General features: G+C 38.0%; 1 non-coding gene across 1 annotated transcript; it reads left to right on the top strand.

Moving 5' to 3' along the window:
• The first annotated feature begins 298 nt into the window (after positions 1-298).
• On the top strand, positions 299-488 carry LOC119806158. The gene has a single exon (XR_005284174.1). It is a non-coding gene; the product is annotated as a U2 spliceosomal RNA (small nuclear RNA).
• Positions 489-17,998: the final 17,510 nt, after the last annotated feature.

Below are 17,998 nucleotides of genomic sequence, written 5' to 3'. Positions count from 1 at the left end.
GGCTTTTTAAAATTTAAAGAATAAAATAATCCCTGATGTATTGTAAATACCAATGCAGTTATAGAAGAATCATAAAAGCACAAGGGTATATAACTAATTCAAAAGTTACAAATTTCACTGTAATGACATCCAGTGAGAATGAATTAGGTGTCACCCAAAGAAATAAAAAAATATTATAAGCAAGTCCAAGTAAATCAAAATATCAAAATCAGTTTTGGATAAATCCCAAAAGAATACACACAAACACATATGCATGTGTGTACATGCAAAAAAATAGTCAAGTAAAATAAGGAAGTAGATCGCTTCTTGGCCTTTTGGCTAAGATCAAGTGTAATATCTGTTCTTATCAGTTTAATATCTGATACGTCCTCTATCCGAGGACGTTATAGTAAATGGATTTTTGGAAGTAGGAGTTGAATCGGAGCTTGCTCCGTCCACTCCACGCATCGACCTGGTATTGCAGTATCTCCGGGAACGGTGCACCCCTCGGGGAACAATGTTGATTCAATAAAATAAGGAAGTAGATATATGATATGGAAGAAAAATTCAATAAAGATTGAAGAAAAACCAAATTGAAATTATAGAACTCAAAAACATACTAAATCAAATATAAAAGCTCCATGGAACTCTTCAACAAGAGTGCTCACAGAGAGAGAATTCCAGAACTTAAAGACAAGCTGGAGTAATAGAATATTCAAACAAGGATAAAGATAAAATTATAAGAAGCTAAGATAGTTTGAAAACTCTAAATACAATATTGAAGAATCATAGGCATGGTAGTAGTAAATTTTCATTCTTAAGGCATAGAAAAATTTTCAACAACACTAATTTTTTTCCTCAAATTAGAGAAAGAAGTACCAATCCTGAAGCAGCAGGCATTTAGAATGCCAAATATAAAAAAACCTTCCTTTGTCATATCATAATTAAACCACTAAATATACAGAACAAAGAAAGTAGTAATACAGGAGCCATCAAGTAAGTCGCACATAACAGCAAGATTATCAGAATAGTAGCAGCTTTCTCAATAGAAGTTTTAAAAGTCAAGAAAGCTTGGAATGATGTATTTTCGCTTCTGAAAACAGTCTAAATCATCAAAAGCTATACAAGTAAAGTTTGTTGGTATAATAGGAAAAAGAAAAAAGATCCATGATAAAAAATAAACATGGTATGAATGACAACGAAGTCAACTGTACAAATAACAATTGAAGAAAACATTTGGACTGAAGACAAAGACAAATACATCCACAAAGCGAAAGGAAAGAATAAGCTATAACTTCAATGATAATTAAGCAAGACATGAATAGAAAAACACCAAAAACTACAATATAAACAAAATTACAGGAAATAATACACCTTTCAATATTAACTCAGAACAAAAATAGTCTTAATTTCTCAATTAAATCATACAAACTGGCAGTGTGGAATAAAACATAGGATGGTTCTATTTGAAACGCACTTTAACATAAAAAAAGTACTACCTTAGAGTGAAAGGGTAGAAAGGGAGTATGCCAAGCCAATGGAGTCAGGAAACAAGCAGATGTTGCGATTCAAATGTCTTACAAAATATACTGCAAACCAAACTAGTTAGATGAGAAAAAGATCACTTTTTTGAAGCAAGCTTTCCTGTTGGACTATCTTTGAATCACCAACCCACAAATAATAACACAGAGACTTGCTTTTAATTATTAAAGCTTGACCTTTTATTAATCTATGATCTGCCATGTAGCTGTGTACCTCTCTTCCATTCTGTATGTGTAACTTGCTGTGCATCTCTCTGGCATCTCCACCTCCCTTATTTCCAAGGTCCTTTCTCTTGCTATGAGTCCTACCTATTCTCTACTGCCTAGCTATGGGCCATTCAGCTCTATATTAAACCAATCAAAAGGTACCTTAGGCGGAAACACATCTTTGCAGTGTAATGTACAAAAATAATAACCCACAATATTTTCCCCTTTTGTCTAATTAAAAAGGAAAGGTTTTAACTCTAACATAGGAAAACTATATACAGTAAGAACAATTATCAGGTAAGAATAACATTTACAATGTGTAGTCGATTAGTATTTGGCAAATTCAGGGAAAATACTTATTATCTATCCTATCTCAGTGAGTTCAAGGTTTTGTACCTAATTCACTTTCTACCATAACTTGTATTACCAACCTAGAAATATCCTTTAAGACCTTAAAACATTTTCTTAGATAAAAAACTTAAATTTTTATTTCTCTCAACTTTGTTTATATTTCTTTTGTGAGTTTCTTTTCTGAATTTAATAACAAGGAAAATTATAACTATAACTATCTAGTCCTCAATCTTAAAAATGATGTAATATTACCTAACGAAATAAGAAGTACATTGTAGAATGGAAGCGGCGGGGCTGTGTCCCGCCACCTGGCTAGCTTTACCCAAAATAATTACACGGAAACTGTATTCTTTTAAAACACTGCCTGGCCCATAGTTTTAGCCTCTTATTGGCTAATTCTCACATCTTCCTTTAACCCATATTTAGTAATCTGTGTAGCACCACGAGGTGTGGCTTACCAGGAGAGATCTTAACCTGCGTCCATCTCGGAGAGCAGAAGCATGGAGACTCATTATGGCGACTGCCTGAAGCGTCTCCCCAACTCTACTTCCTTGTTCCCACAATTCTGTTCTGTCTACTCCACCTACCTAATTTTCTGTCTCTTAAAGGGCCAAGGCAGTTTTCTTTATTAATAATGAAAGTAACACATAGACACTCCTCCATCAGTACATAGCAAAGAACTTCCAAAACTATAGAAACAACCGAGACATTTGGCTGCCTGAGCAGTCACCCAAGATTCCTCTGCATTCATCTTTAGTCTACAGGCCTAGAATATCTGACAAACTTTTCTGTGATGTGGGAATTTTTAAAAGACTGTCCTACCTTGCCTTTGCAAAGTTTGGAAGTCACCATCTTTTGGTGTCCTTCTGTATAATCTGAACAGTATACTATCAGCAGTCAAGGTAAGTGGCTAGTTTTGCCACAAAGAAAGTAAACTCCATATGGAGATTCTTCTTCACTGCCCATCATCCGTTTTCAAGTAAATTGGTGCTGCCAAGAGCTGACATGTCTCCCTATCATGAAATGCCACATTTTGTAGTCTCTGAAGTGTTTGAAAACAACTTGTCTGTCTAAAATATATTTCCACTTAACCTTGAAAACATACCTCACTGTAACTTTGATTGTTATAGATGACTATTAACCTGTATTTCTTAATTTTCCTAAATAGCTTCTAACAATTGCTTTCTAAAACTAGAATTTTACAATATGTTTTTAAATGAGCTGCAAAGGCACAATACCTTAAACAAGTGTAGAAATATGTACACAGTATGTTATAACAAAAATAACCATAAAATTATAGTATCCATATGCAAAAATATTTACCAGTATAAAATAGTTGATATTAATAGTTGCTTTTTAGTTTAAAAGTAGATTCAATAATCTACCTTTTTAACCTATCATTTATAAGAGTTATCCAGAAATATTTGTAAGCTATTGACAAAACAGTATTGAAAATAATATAATTTCTGAGTGATTATTTCAGATCTGAGCAGCCAGGGAACAAACAAGCAGCCTACACCAACAGATTGGTGCACTAATGTGTGCCATCTGAATCCACATAAAACCTGAAAAATATTAAAAAGGAATTCTAGACACACACAGAAAACAGTTTAACCACAATTTATTTGGGGGGGGTGGGCTCTCGAGGCTCCCATATGAGTAAAAACTGTACAAATTCAGTAAAAGTAGTGGCTTTGGGGTGTCTGGCTATGGAACATTTAAATGGAGTTTTTGAGCAGAGAGCTACAACTTGCTTAATGGCAATATAGATCCACTATGTGTCTAAAATGGGACAATGTGCATGGCTCACAGAGGTGGTGAACATGCCACCACCATATTGGACTAGGTGCAGTTTGTCCTATTCATGTCTGCTTAGTATAAAAAAAGTGCTCCTGATCAGAAAATAATTAAAGATATGCACACAATAAAGACAAATGCAAATGAAAAGGACCTCTAAATTAGTCACAGTGTTAGATAATGTATACAGCTTGAGAGAGAAAAGAAGAAGTGTATGGACAGTTATAAAAGAGTACAGACAGTCATAGGTAAAGGAGTAAAGGTAATAAAAAATATTAAATTTTTAGAAAATGTAATGGAGTAAGAAAAATAATCCACATAAATATTGGATATACACAGAGAGAACTATGCCCAAATTCCCTAAATGATTGTTTATAAATGTTTGTTTATATTTAAAGGAAGATATAATATAGATATGAATGCTTTGCTTTGGTATGAATCTAGGTCTTTAAGGTCAATTTTGTTATATGCATATTTCTGCTCTTGATTAAGGTATTGTATTTGTGAAGCTCATTTAAAAATGTAATATAAAATTAAGTAGTATAGGTTAACATATAATCATCTATAATAGTCAAGCTTGTAGTCATGTTAGCTAGGTTTTCTAGATATATTTAGAGATATTTCAGTTAGATAGGTATTTAAGGTCTCAGCAGTTCTGGAACAAACAAGCAGCTTCCTCCAACAATCATTCCTACATCCCCTTTTCACCTTTTGAGAAAAATCCCTAAATCTAACCTCCTTTTCTTTGTTTTATCCCTGACCATAACAACTTCTAACTAAAAACTTAAATAATGACAAACATGCATAACCCATTGAACAACCAAAAGTCAACCATGTCACCTCTTGGAAATGTCAGCATAATGATCTTATAATTATTTCCTACAGTCTGGAGGCAATGGTATATTTAGGGGATCATGAGGAGATTAAGATAACTGTCATTCCTGGGAGAGTTAACTGTATCATTTGTTGTTCAGTTTCTATGGATGGGAAAGTCAAGAGCTTATTTGAAGTCTTTCCAAGGTTAACCTGTGAGGCTAGACCATATTAGCCAGCAGTTTTAAAGTTTTTCTGGACACAGACTTCTGAGGAGAATGCAAAATGGAGGCATTCTGAGAGGCTTGATCATCTGGGATACCTGTCTTCATTGGTGTCTGGTCTTTCTTTTTCTGAAAACACACAAACTTTTAACATCTGTATCTGCAAGTATAAAATGTGTGTTATCCACAAATTAGCTAAAGATGTTCTGTGATTGATCAGGTAAAAGGCATCTAGTAATTTTATAAGTTTGTTTGGACAGCATAAAACACTGTAATATCAACTTTCAGTCATGCCATATGAAATGAGGTATGTAATAATAAGTCATGAGGACTCCAAATCTAACAAGATTTATCATGTCTCACCTTGTCTGAGATGTAGAGGGATAAAAATATATATTGCCTGTCTTGTAGTTCTTCTTGGTTACTTTTTTCAAGTGTGCAGTTAAAATTTTCAGTAGGTCTCCCTGATCAAATTTGGTTTTTAAAAATAACTTTGAAGAAATCCATAGTTTTTTGTTTCCTGTGGAAACAAAGGCTTAACCTCTCCCCCAAAGCAACACATTTTCATTTTAAAGCTAAGACATTCTTAAAATATGTAGTCTGGTTTAATTCGGTAATTTTCCCACAATCTTCTATCACTCAGCAGCTGCCAATTTTTGTTCATTAGCATTTTAAAAATTCAAAGACAACAAAACACCATACAGGACTAAGACTCCCTACATATTTTCTATCTTTATGTGATTTATTCTCCTTATACTACCTTATTCTTTTTTTAAATGCTTTATTATTTTAAACTATTTATTTTTTCTATGACTATCCTTACCCATTTTTTTCTTTCTTCAGCCCTTAAACACATTTTCAGCCCTTAAATACATTGCACCTATTTAGAATATTTTCCTATCTGGTCTTGACTTTCTGTGCAGCTGCAGCCTTCTTTGACCCTGTGAGTCAAACCTTCCTACTAGGCCCTCTAGCCCATGACTATATTAGCACATCATGCTGGCAACTGTCTTTGTCCCCTTCAGGTCTTCAGGCTACAGCAGGAGCCACTCCTAACTGTCCCAACTGCATCTAACTGTCTCAGCCATGCCTAACCTTCCCAGCTCTGGGAAGCTACTGTGCCCTGTCCTCCTGTGGCAGTCATTTGTACCCAGTGCTGGGTTCAAGTTCTCAACTGCACAGCAGGTCCTCTTAAAAGAGTCAACCCTCTGTGCACCAAGAGCATAGAGTCTACCTGAGATATCTCAGTTGCCAGGAAGCTGTGTCCCAACTCTGCATTTGAAACTTTTTTTTCAGTTTTCTCAGGCCTTATTTGGGTTTTTGTGCCATGTATTGGACACCATTTGTAGCAAGCTTTCTTGTCAGACTATCTTTGAATCACCAGTTCTTAAATAATGATATGGAGACTTAATTATTACATAAGTATTAATTATGAAAGCTTTGTCTTTAGCTTAGGCTTATCCTACTAGGTCTTGTAAGTTAAACTAACCTGCTTTGATTAATCTATGTTCTGCTGCATGGCTTTTTACCTCTCTTCCATCCTGTATGTCCAACTTGCTCTGCATTTCGCTGGCACCGACACCTCTCTTCTTCCTAGAGGCCTCTCTCCCTGAAAGTCCCACCTATTCTCTCCTGTCTAGCTACTGGCCATTCAGCTCTCTATTAAAACCAATCAGAAGGTAGCTTTGTCAGAAACACATCTTTAAAGTGTGCAAAAAGATTATCCCACCACACTTTATACTGATTGACGAGACAATCCATCAGAAGAACATTACAATTCTTGCTGTGCATGCCAAATGCAGAGGCAACTAACTTCATAAAACAAATACTACTACATAGGAAAGCACAGGTGAATGAATGGTACAGTGATATCATTACCAGAACAAGGGTAGTGTTTGACTACAATGCCACATTCCTATCAATTGATGGGTTAATCAATTAAAAAAAATAAGCAGAAATATCTGTATTAAATGCCATCTTACAACTAACAGACTTAATAAAATCTACAGAATGTGCTATCCAAACACTGTAAATTGCACATTCTTTTTGGGAGGCTAAAATAGATCCTATATTAGGATGCAAAGCAAGTTTTAACAAAGACAGGAAAATTAAAATAATTTCTTGCATTCTGTCCAGTCACAATGAAGCAATAGTAAGCAAGAGAAAGCCTAGAATATATATAAACTCTTTAAGGCTTAAATCACTCTAATGAATAATAGATGGGCATTTGGAGAAACCAGAATGAAATTAAAAATTACTAGAACCGACAGAAAATGAAAACACAGCATAACAGAATCTACAGTAACATAGAAAGCATTTCAAATGGGGAGGTTAAAATCTAGTACTCACCCTAAGAAATTAGGGAGTTCCCAAATAAATAGCTTAATAATATACAGGAAGGCCTTGGAAAAGCAAAAATAGCCCAAGCCTGAATCAGAAAACACAAAGAAATAATTAATATCCAAAAGAAATTAATGATATAAAAATAAAAATGAGTTGGGCATAGTGGCACACACCTTTGATCGTAGCACTCGGGAGGCAGTGACAAGCAGAACTCTTATGATTTGAGGTCAGCCTGATCTACAGAGTAAGTTCTAGGATAGCCAAAGAAACCCTGTCTCAGAAAAGACATCATGAAACAAAAAGTGGGTTTATTGAAAAAATAAACAAGATTGTTAAACACTTAACCCCATTAACTAAAGAAAGAGGGAGAAGACACAACCAAATAAAAGGAGAGATAAAAGCCAGCCCTCCTTTTACAGAAGACACCAATGAAATTAGAAAATCATCAGGGTATAACCACAAAAATGTATTTCAAAATTTTTAAAAGAAACAGATGAATAACTAAATACATAGGATGCAAAAAATAAACCAAGATAAGAGAAATAATTCAAATACATGGGGAAAAAGTTTAAAGTCATTGCTGACATAATTCAAGAATACTACAATATGTCTATTTGCCACGATTATGCTTTCTTCATTCTAGAGATACAGGGATGATTTCAACATACATATATCAATAAATAGAATATGTCATGTAAATGACTCAAGGACATAAATCTCATGATCATCCCAACAGATGTGGAAAAGGCATTTGTCAAATGTTAGCATGAATTCATGATAAAGATTCTCAGGAAAATCTGGAGGTGGGGCTAGAAGGTTGCTCAAGGATTAAAGTACTTACCGCACAAGTGTGAGCAGAAAAGTTCAGATCATGGAGATTGCATCCATCAGAAATATTACCTCACCTGTAAACCTCAACTCTTGGCAGGCAGAGCAAAGGAAAAACTGGACATGTGTGGCTCAGTAGGCTAGCTAAATTGCCAAGCTCCAGGCTTGGTGAGAAACTCTGCCTCAGGAAATCAAGTGGGGAAAAATTAAGGAAGATATTCAACATCAACCTCCAGCCTCCACTTGCATACACATGAATACATCTGTGCATCCACATGCATGTAACCACACACATACATATGCATGTAAGCAAAAGCATTGGGAATAACAAACGACAAATGTTTGGTCAAAGCTATACCGAACTGAGAAAAACTCAAATTATTTCCATTAAAATCAGGAAGAAGACAAGGTATCAGCTTTTGCCACTCTTACTCAAGATAATACCAAAATACTGAGAACAACATGACAAGAGAAGCAAGAAAAGGGAGTCAGACAGGAAAAGAAGAGGCCAAAATATCCTTATTTATAGATGATAAGTTTCTCGGCATATCACGTGCAGCCAGAGAACTCTGAAAACAGATAAGCACTTTTGGCAAAATGGAAAGATAAAAAAATAAACATATGAAACCTTTCTACATACTAATAACAAACGTTCTGAGGAATCATTTGGGAAAATAATCCCATTCACAGCTGTTTACAGCTGCCAAAAAAACAAACAAAAAATGAAATAAATCTAATCCAGAAAGTGAAAATTCTTTGTCAAACCACATAGTACTGAAAAGAAAAAGTCAAAATGGCACTAGAAGATGGAAATCCCTCTAATGGCCCAGGATTGGAAAAAACAATACTGTTAAAAAAAAAAAAAAAGACTGTCTTACTAAAAGTAGTCTACAGATTCAATGCAATCCCCTCCAAAAATCTTCTTAAACATTATATGTGTGTGTGTGTGTGTGTGTGTGTGTGTGTGTGTGTACACTTATGGATATATGTAATGTACATATATATGATATTATATAATATATATTAAAACTTATTTGGAAACAAAAAGGGTTCGGTTATTCCAAGCAGTCCTGAACACATCACAATAACTTATTTCAAGTTATATTACAGAGCCATAGTAAAACCAGCATGATGTTAGTACAAAGCAGACACATAGGTCAACAGAGCAGAACAGAAGATTCAGATATAAACTCCTGCAACGGCACATCCTGATTTTTAACGAAGTTGTTAAAAATAAGTACTGGAAAGAAGTTCAGCTCTTTAGCCAATATGCTGTGAAAAGTGGACATGTAGTGTAGAAAATAATGATTCTTACCTCTCACCCTGTAGAAAAGCCAATTCCCAGTGGATCAAGGAACTCAGCACAAGACTAGAAAGCCTGATACTTCTAGAGGAAAAAGCACAGCATACACGGCAAGATGCAGTCTAAGTAAGAATTCTCTGAACAAGACTCGTCTAGGTACTCAGGAAATAAGGTCAACAATCAACAAACAGACGTTGTGGGGGGAAAGGCTGCTTAAGGCAGAATGCCAACTGAGTGGAGAGGTAGCCTGCAGAATGGGAGAAAATGTTTGCCAGCTGTAAAACTGGCAAACGTTAATAACTAGACTATACAACAAACTCAGTAAGTGCCTAACAAGCAGAAAACAAACAACTCTTAAAAAATAGAGGAACTGAACAGAGATTTCTCAAAAGATAAAAAAAATACAAATGGACAATAAATATTTTTTGAGTTATGCAATTAAAAACTACTTTGTGATTCCATCTGAAGGCACTCAGAATGGCTACCTTCTAGAAAAAAATTAACAACAAATGCTGCCTATGAGGTGGGGAAAGGAAAGACTTTATTCATAATTGGTGGAAGTAAACTCTTAGGATCTGTCTAGTTTGCTTTCTAATGCTGTGATAAAACACCATGACCTAATGGACCTAATGTAACTTGGAGAGAAAAGGGTTTATCTGACTTATACTTCCTGATGATATACATTATTTATGGAAGCCAGAACAGGAACTCAAGTAGAAACCTAGAAAAGGAACTGAAGTAGGACCATGAAGGAAGCATTGACTGGCTTGCTCATGACTTTCTCAGCTTTTATTTTTTCTTATACAACCCAGCAGCCACCTGCCACTGTCCCCAGTGTGCTAAGTCTGCCCACATAAACCATGAATCAAGAAAAGCTCAATGGCATCTTCTAGACTGAGGTTCCTTCTTGCCAGATGACCCAACTTGTATCAGATTGACAAAAAACGAACCAGCACAGGGGCTGATAAATATTTTAGGCTCCCCAGATTTAATTATTTAGATACCACATAGCCCCAAAGAAGAGAAAGTTATTGTTACAATTATCAAAAGGTAAATAATAAAAATAATAATAAGTGACTTTTCAGCTGCCTGCAGGCACCCAGTCAAATTCATTCACAAAACCTTGCACAAAAAAATGAGAGAAAACAGAATAACTGAAAAATCCTCAGTTCGTTGGCTCAATAACAATTAATTTAGTTCACCTTATTTGTTTGTACCACTGACCACTACCTCACCACCTATTGTCCTTTTTCTACCTATGTTTATGTTTTTCTAATTGGCCACTAACTACTGCATCAGCTGAAACTTGAGAAATCTGGCATCTTGGGGAATTTGACATCAAACGGCACTCACGTCACTCACAATGTGGGCATCCAGCACCTAGCATGCACCTATGCCACTGTTATAGATGAACAAGCAAATTCACTCTGAAATGCCTTGTGGCCCAGGAAAGCACAGAAAGATATTCATTATTGTGATGAATATGATGCCCTTTGAAATATGTTATAGTTATTTCAACACTCTCTGAGATAAGAATCTGCATCTTTTGTTTTAGATGAAGAAATATCTTTGCAGAGTTAGATTGTTTATCTTAACTCAAAACCTAATGAGTAGGTTGGCATGGCAGAACACACTCATAATCTCATTACTGGGAAGGCTGAGACATGAAGATCACAAGTTCCAAGCCAATCTGGGCTTCATGGGAGACACCGTATTAACAAAACAAAGCAATAAAACAACTAAGTGTGAAAGCTTAGATTCGACTCCTGTCTAATTCTATCGCCCACATCGGGCCACTCATCATCCCACATGAAAATGAGAAGAGAGCTGTCTTCCACCTTCTTAGGTCATACCGACTTCCATATACAAGTGTTCAAACTTTTATTTAATGAATACAGGTCCTGCACTTGCAGATTTATCCTGGCATGGAACTCTGTGTAGGTAACTGCTTCTGTGTATTACTAAAAAGGGTCATGGGTGTGCACAGGTTTCAGGACCATGAAGAATTAGGTTAGAATCTGTTCCAGTCCCTAGATGCATCCAGTTCCCTTAACTATGAAACAAGGATACCGTGAGGAAGGCAAACAAACAAAACTTTTGTTGTATTTTGACTATAAATAAAGTGGCAATTGATATTGATCAAAGTTTCCTATGGAGTTAGCAGTTTAATTTTCATATTTAAGGTGACTTTCAGGCAGGTAAGTCTGATAGATGAATGTGACAGTCTAACAAAGGGTGATGAATAGAAAGACACAAGAAATGGCCTTTCTATTTTTAAAGGCAGTAACTTGTAGGAGGTTCACAGGGGATGGAGTAGGACTGAAGAAATGGCTCAGCAAACTTGCTGCCCTTCCAGAGCATCAAAGTTCAGTTTCCGGACTCACAATGACCTCTACCTCCAACCCTATGAAATGCAGTTCCTTCTTTTGGTGTCTGTAAGCCCCTGAACCAACACACATGTGGCTTTCACACACACGTGTGTGCTTGCACACACATATACATACACACACAAACAAGTAAATAAAGATAATAAAAATGAATCTTTTAAAAAGTTCCATACTGGGCTAATATAGTGAAGAAATATACAAGACTTATACAAACCTCTCTCTGTGCTGATCTTCTCCTACCAATGGTAATAGTTGTTTATCTGCTATCTCCTACGTGGGGTAGAGAAAAGGGAGTTTCTTGGCTAGAGAATCATGACAAAAGGCTTTTTTGGACTACTTTTTAACTACACTCAGCACAAGACAGTCACAATGCTAAAGTGACCCTAGCCTGGTCTCTTCAGTGCCAACCCAGCTGATCAAGTACTAGGACTAGACGGTCCTTGTAGAAGACATCTAACAAAGGGTGGATGCTGGGTTAAGGATGCTCTCATCAAAGCAATCCTGTCAGTTTTGACACTATTGGAAAACTGTTGAGAAAGAAAGTGTAACTACACAGTCACTAGAAGGAAATCCAAGTTCTCCACAAGGTTTTCCATTAATCTTTAAGCAAAGTAAATTTTAATCTCTTAATTATATCCTAATTCACAGCCTTCCTGATTGGTGCTAAGGAAATGAGACTGCCGTGGAAGGGACCCTTTTTCTTCTCCTTCTCGCTTTCCCTGAGCATCCCCAGCAGGCGCAGTGAGCTGGCATGACCGGATCCTCTCTCACCCTTTAGCCATCTCAGAAGACCAAGCAGGTCCGAGCAAGACAGCTCCTTCTCAAACGTTCTACTTCTCCTGGAAGCCTGAGTTCAAAAGGAAACCATGAGTTCATGTTTCTCAGGACAGCATTCCCAGTCACAAACCTTCAGAATGGCCTGAGACGGAAAGCAGACCTGCCAGGCACTGCTGCCTCAGGACTCCTGCCTTTGCAGTGTAGTTCGAAACAAGCATAGTTCTCCTCTTCACACTGGTTCTTCCTCCTCAGGAGTCAGAACAGGGTGGTGTTGGGAAGAGTAAGCCCCTCAGATCACCGCCAAGGCACAACAGTGAGGAAAGAGGCCATGGAGCCCTCAGGCCCTGCTCAGCTCTTACCCCATCCACTCTGGAAACTGAAGACGGCTAACATGGCCACACCCATGCACCGCCGAAGCGCCTGTGCTCCTCAAACTCTGCCACAAGGGAGAGTATGAAAATGGATTTTGTCTCAGAATTCAGGTTTTGGTTTGGGGTATTCTGTTTTGTCTTTTGTGAGTTCACTGATAGTCAACAAGGTGTTAATTTCCTGGGGAAGCGAACTGCTTCCTCTCCTGCCACTCAGTTCCTATCTTCCCCACATCACCACCCCCATCATTTAGATGATAACTTTCTAAGGCATTTGTTTGATAAAATTGTTTTCGCTGGATATGGCACGCTGAAACCATTTCACCACCAGAAAAAATAATGTTACCTTGATCTTTGACAACAATTCATCTGTTTGTTTTGATACTGGGTGTACAAGTTTCCACAGATACTTGAAATTAATGGACGGAGCAGACAGAGGTAGGAAATATAACAACAGTAGACTACTGGGGAAAGGAGTGACAGTTTATCTGCCACAGAGCCACCTTGCACATTGTAAGGGAGTTAAGAAGCCTTGCGTGGAAGAAATCTGCTTAGCTAGGACTTTCTTGAATTTACGAAATAGAGATACACCTTCTGTTTGACTAATGCCTGCAGAAAGAACCACCACACAGGCCAATTAATAATAGAATATCATTTATTCTTTGAGAGTAATGTTCCATTAGTTCTTATACATAGGACAGCACCATAAGAATTTTGTAGGAAATGTGCAAAAAAGAAGCAAAGGCTCAGAGGAATCTTTCTGGCCTTGTGGCTGTGTGTAGAATTAATAATGTCCTCTAGAATCCCTGTCTTTCTCTCTTCTTTCTGTCTATTTTTAAAGCAAGGCTCACCGGATGTACCTTGTGTTGACTTTTCCTGGGAAGATTCAGGCAGATGTCTAGGCAACCCAGAAAAGAATACAGACCAATTAAAATCCCCCAAGTCTAGCTTAGCAAACTAAGGAGAGTACTGGGCCTTCTGATAGGACACAGGTGAGGGATTTCTTACAGGAATTTGAGGAGAGTGACTTCACAGCAGCTATATAACTTTGAAGTTCTACTATATATCAGGTGGAAGACCACTAACTCCAGGGTAGCTGAGTCGCTGGGTTCCGTTTCAGGTAACCTGCTACTTCTTAACCTCTCTAACACGTCCCTGGATCACATGCAGCGTGGAGAAAGGAAGGAAAGAAGGAGCAATGGTTAAAATGGGGACATAAATGAAACCCAGACTACTTCTCCCTCTTTTAAATAGCATTTGCCCTTAGTTTTCTCTTGAAAGCAAAACAAAGACAAGCACTTAGTTCATCTTTGCCAATTCCAAAGCCAACAGAATTTCCATCGCAGAAGTAACCTGCTTCCAGAGGAAACCCTGGAGTGCTCTCTCAGTCCTGGTTTCACCGTGCCATTCCTCCTTAATGCCTTCTCTCAAAGTTCATTCCTTGCCACAGCCAGCACAACTGAGACCAATTTGCACCAAAGAGAAGTACTCAGCCTTGTTCCTAGTTCTGTATAGCTTGAAAGAGTGCTTATTTCTGGCTTTAGTACTTTCTTCCCACGCTGTGCTCACTTTACATTCCTGTCCCCTTGCCCCCGGATACGAAACTTTGACTTTCCCCCCCGCACCAACAGACAACATTTGTCTCCACTCCTAGATGGTTCTCCAGTGAAAACTAAGGCGGGGGAGGGGTGGGAACATTCCCTCTTGCTTCAACCAGCAGGTCAGTTCTTCGTGAGCTGAACTCACAGACACACATGAGGAGAATGCTGTCCCAACAGTGTGCAGCTGTGGTAGAGAGGGCAGTGTCTGGGATGCACTTGGAACAAAGCCTCAGCCCACTTTGGAAGAAGTCATCACCAGAAAGCTCAAGTTGAGCACGTCATGAATTGTTGAAGCTTTGGGCTCTCAAATGTTTTCTCCTAGGCTGCATCCAACAACAGTGCTTCGTTTCAGACAAGCGTTGAACCATAATTTCAGCTGTGCAACACCTACTGCATGCCAACTGGTAGACTTTGCATATATGGTAGTCAGAGACACATAATGCCTGGGGAAGAAGGTAAAGCTAGTGCACCGCACTGCCTTAAGCAATGCCATTTGCCACAACAGACCACCTGGGCACGAACTGTTAATGGTGACTCTAAAACCAGAAAAAAACGCCAAAGTCACAATCAATTAGAAATAGCCTCTGTGACAACTGACCTGAGCTAGTGGGAACTCACTGACTCTGTACTGACAGCTGGGGAACCTGCATAGGACCAAACTAGGTCCTCTGAATGTGGGTGACACTTGTGTGGCTTGGACAGTCTGTGGGACCACTGGCTGTGGGACCCCTATCCCTAGTGCATGAACCGGCTTTATGGAACCCATTCCCTTATGGAGGAATACCTTGCTCAGCCTAGATACTGGGGATAGGGTCTTGGCCCTGCCTCAACTTGATGTGTCAGACTTTGTTGACTCTCCATAGGAGGAATTAACCTGTCTGAGAAGTGAAATGGGGAGGGGGGTAAGGTGAGGGCATGGTGGGAGGAACAATAGGAGAGGAGGGAGGGGGAACTGGGATTGGTATACAAAATGGAAAAGATTGTTTTTAAATAAAGAAAAAGTAAATTTTAGAAAAGAAATAACCTCTGTTAAAGAAAACAGACACATTTTTTTCTTAACTATACATTTTAAGTTCAAAGATGGATGTCATCACTTGATTCTGTGGCAAGCAGATTACTTGTCAGTAATGGACACATAATTCCTAATTTATAAATATAAATTGTAAATGTCTTTATACTAAAATGTCAAGCATTAGTCAAAACTGAAATAAAATGAGTGGGTTTTATTCAGATGCATGAGATCATGTGTCCAGATGAGGAAAAAAAGCAGGGGGGAAGGTGTATCTAGAGGAACAAGGAAAACCAAAGACATAAGGGAGGGTAGAAAGGGCTGAGAGTACAAATTTGAGTTATTATATACTTGTGTGGAAATGGGCTTTTGTAATCAACATTGTTTCTGGAATCTTTAAGATCAAAACCTGGGCCCTTGCAACTCTAACAAGCCAGGTTCTCCTTACCCTTCCCATCCTCAACTGGCCAATTAAATAGACCAGCTTTAGTGGAAACAAAGGAAAGAGATGTATTCACTGTTTTCAACATAATCACTAAGGAAGAGCACCTGGTAAAGGGATCCGGTGGAACTCAGTCTGCCTGTGGGTTCCTGATGTGAGATTTAGGTTGAAAGGGAAGAGGTGTGTGTGACTAAGCAGTTCTGGTCAAGGATGACTCATCCTTGTTTAGGCTCCCATCTCTGCTGTCTCCTGCAGGGTGTTCTGAGAAGTCAATACTGCCTTTATCTCCTTCTGAGAGACAAGGGACTGCACCGACTGTTCAAGGTTCAGTCTTCCTCTTCTCTCAATATGAAATTCCCAAGAAAATCTTATTTCTTGGGGAACAATCATTCCAATAGTCTGATAGTCAAAAAGTCCCAGGTATCCCTTTAGAATACCTCCATTCCTTATAAGAAAATTATACCAGCATTGATTAATCAATTCATTAATTAAATACAAAAGAGACAATATGCTTCAAAAAATCTTCAGTGAGGAATGAACTATACAGCCTCAAATGACATTTAACAGAATATTGATTCATTAAAAAAAAAAGTAAGAGGTGACTTCATCATAGAAAAACTAGATCAAAGATAACATTACCAGTATTGGGAGAAACTAAATTCTTATGATACAGCATGTCAGGAGAGACACAAGATCCTGATTTGAAACACACTGGACTAACCCAAACTGAAGAGAAGTTTGAAAGTAATTTTTTTTGTTTTGTTTCATCTTATAACATTTATTTATTTATTTGTTTGTTTGTTTGCTGAGTGTGTGTATGTACACATGGGTGTGTGTATGTGTGGTGTGTATGGTGTGTGTGGTGTGTGTGTGTATATATAATGTGTGTGGTGTGTATGGTGTGTTGTGTGTGTGTGGTGGGCGTATGTGGTGTGTGTGTGGTGTGTGTATGGTGTGTGGTATGTGTGTATGTGGTGTGTGTGTGTGGTGTGTATGTGATGTGTGGAGAGTATGTGGAGTGTGTTTGTTGTGTATGGGGGGTGTGGTATGTGTGGTGGTGTGGTGTGCGTGTGGTATGTATATATGTGGTATGAGTGTGGTGTGTGTGGTGTGTATGTGTGTGGTGTGGTGTGTGTGTGGTGTGTGGGTATTGTGGTGTGTGTGTGTGTGTGTGTGTGTGTGTGTGTGTGTGTGTGTGTGTGCCACAGTGAACTGGTGGGGGTCAGAAGACAACCTGCAGAAATTGGTCTTCTCCTTGTGTCCTGTGGGCTTAGGACTCAGATTCAGATCACTCACACTTGGGAGGGAACACTTTTCCCCACTGAGCCATCTCGCTAGTCTTGACCTGCCTTCTCTTTTTAATGTTAGTGATATAATAAACAAAACCCAAGAGTGTTCCAGACCTGGGAATCGAAAAAGACACACCAACAAAGTACAATGCATGTTCCAGGTCTGGACCTTGGACCAGAAGTTAAAGCATATAATAGTTATTCTGCAACCTCTGAGATACCAGAGGGTGAGTTTTAATTTCATATGAATACAATGCAGATGCTGAAGTTACTGATTATGTAGTCATATTGTGAGGATATTGAAAATATCTTTTTTCTCAAGAAACACATCTAGAAGTACTTAAAGAATATTCATTATGTAAGATATGTAATTTATAGTCAAATGATTTAGACTTGAAGGATAAATAACAACAGATGATGGACGGTTGATAGACAGTTGATAGACAATGACTGAAAGGGAGGGAGGAAAATTCATAGATACATAGGCAAAGATACACAGATTGACAGATGATAGAGTAGATTAAGAAAATAAATATGGCACGACATTAACACAGTGACTCCAAATAGAACGGATGATGGGCGCTCCCATTCCACTCTTGAAATACATCTGCAATCAAACACCAAAGGGGAACAACAAAAAGTTACATGTTCAAAACATTCAAATTGGTTCTTTATAAATGCTGTATTTTCCCTTCTCTGGGTCTCGGTTTCTTCACAGGCATCATGGGAAACAATCCTG

Source organism: Arvicola amphibius, chromosome 1, assembly GCF_903992535.2.
Source record: "Arvicola amphibius chromosome 1, mArvAmp1.2, whole genome shotgun sequence".
Taxonomy (NCBI): Eukaryota; Metazoa; Chordata; class Mammalia; order Rodentia; family Cricetidae; genus Arvicola; species Arvicola amphibius.
This window is presented reverse-complemented; position numbering and strand designations above follow the sequence as displayed.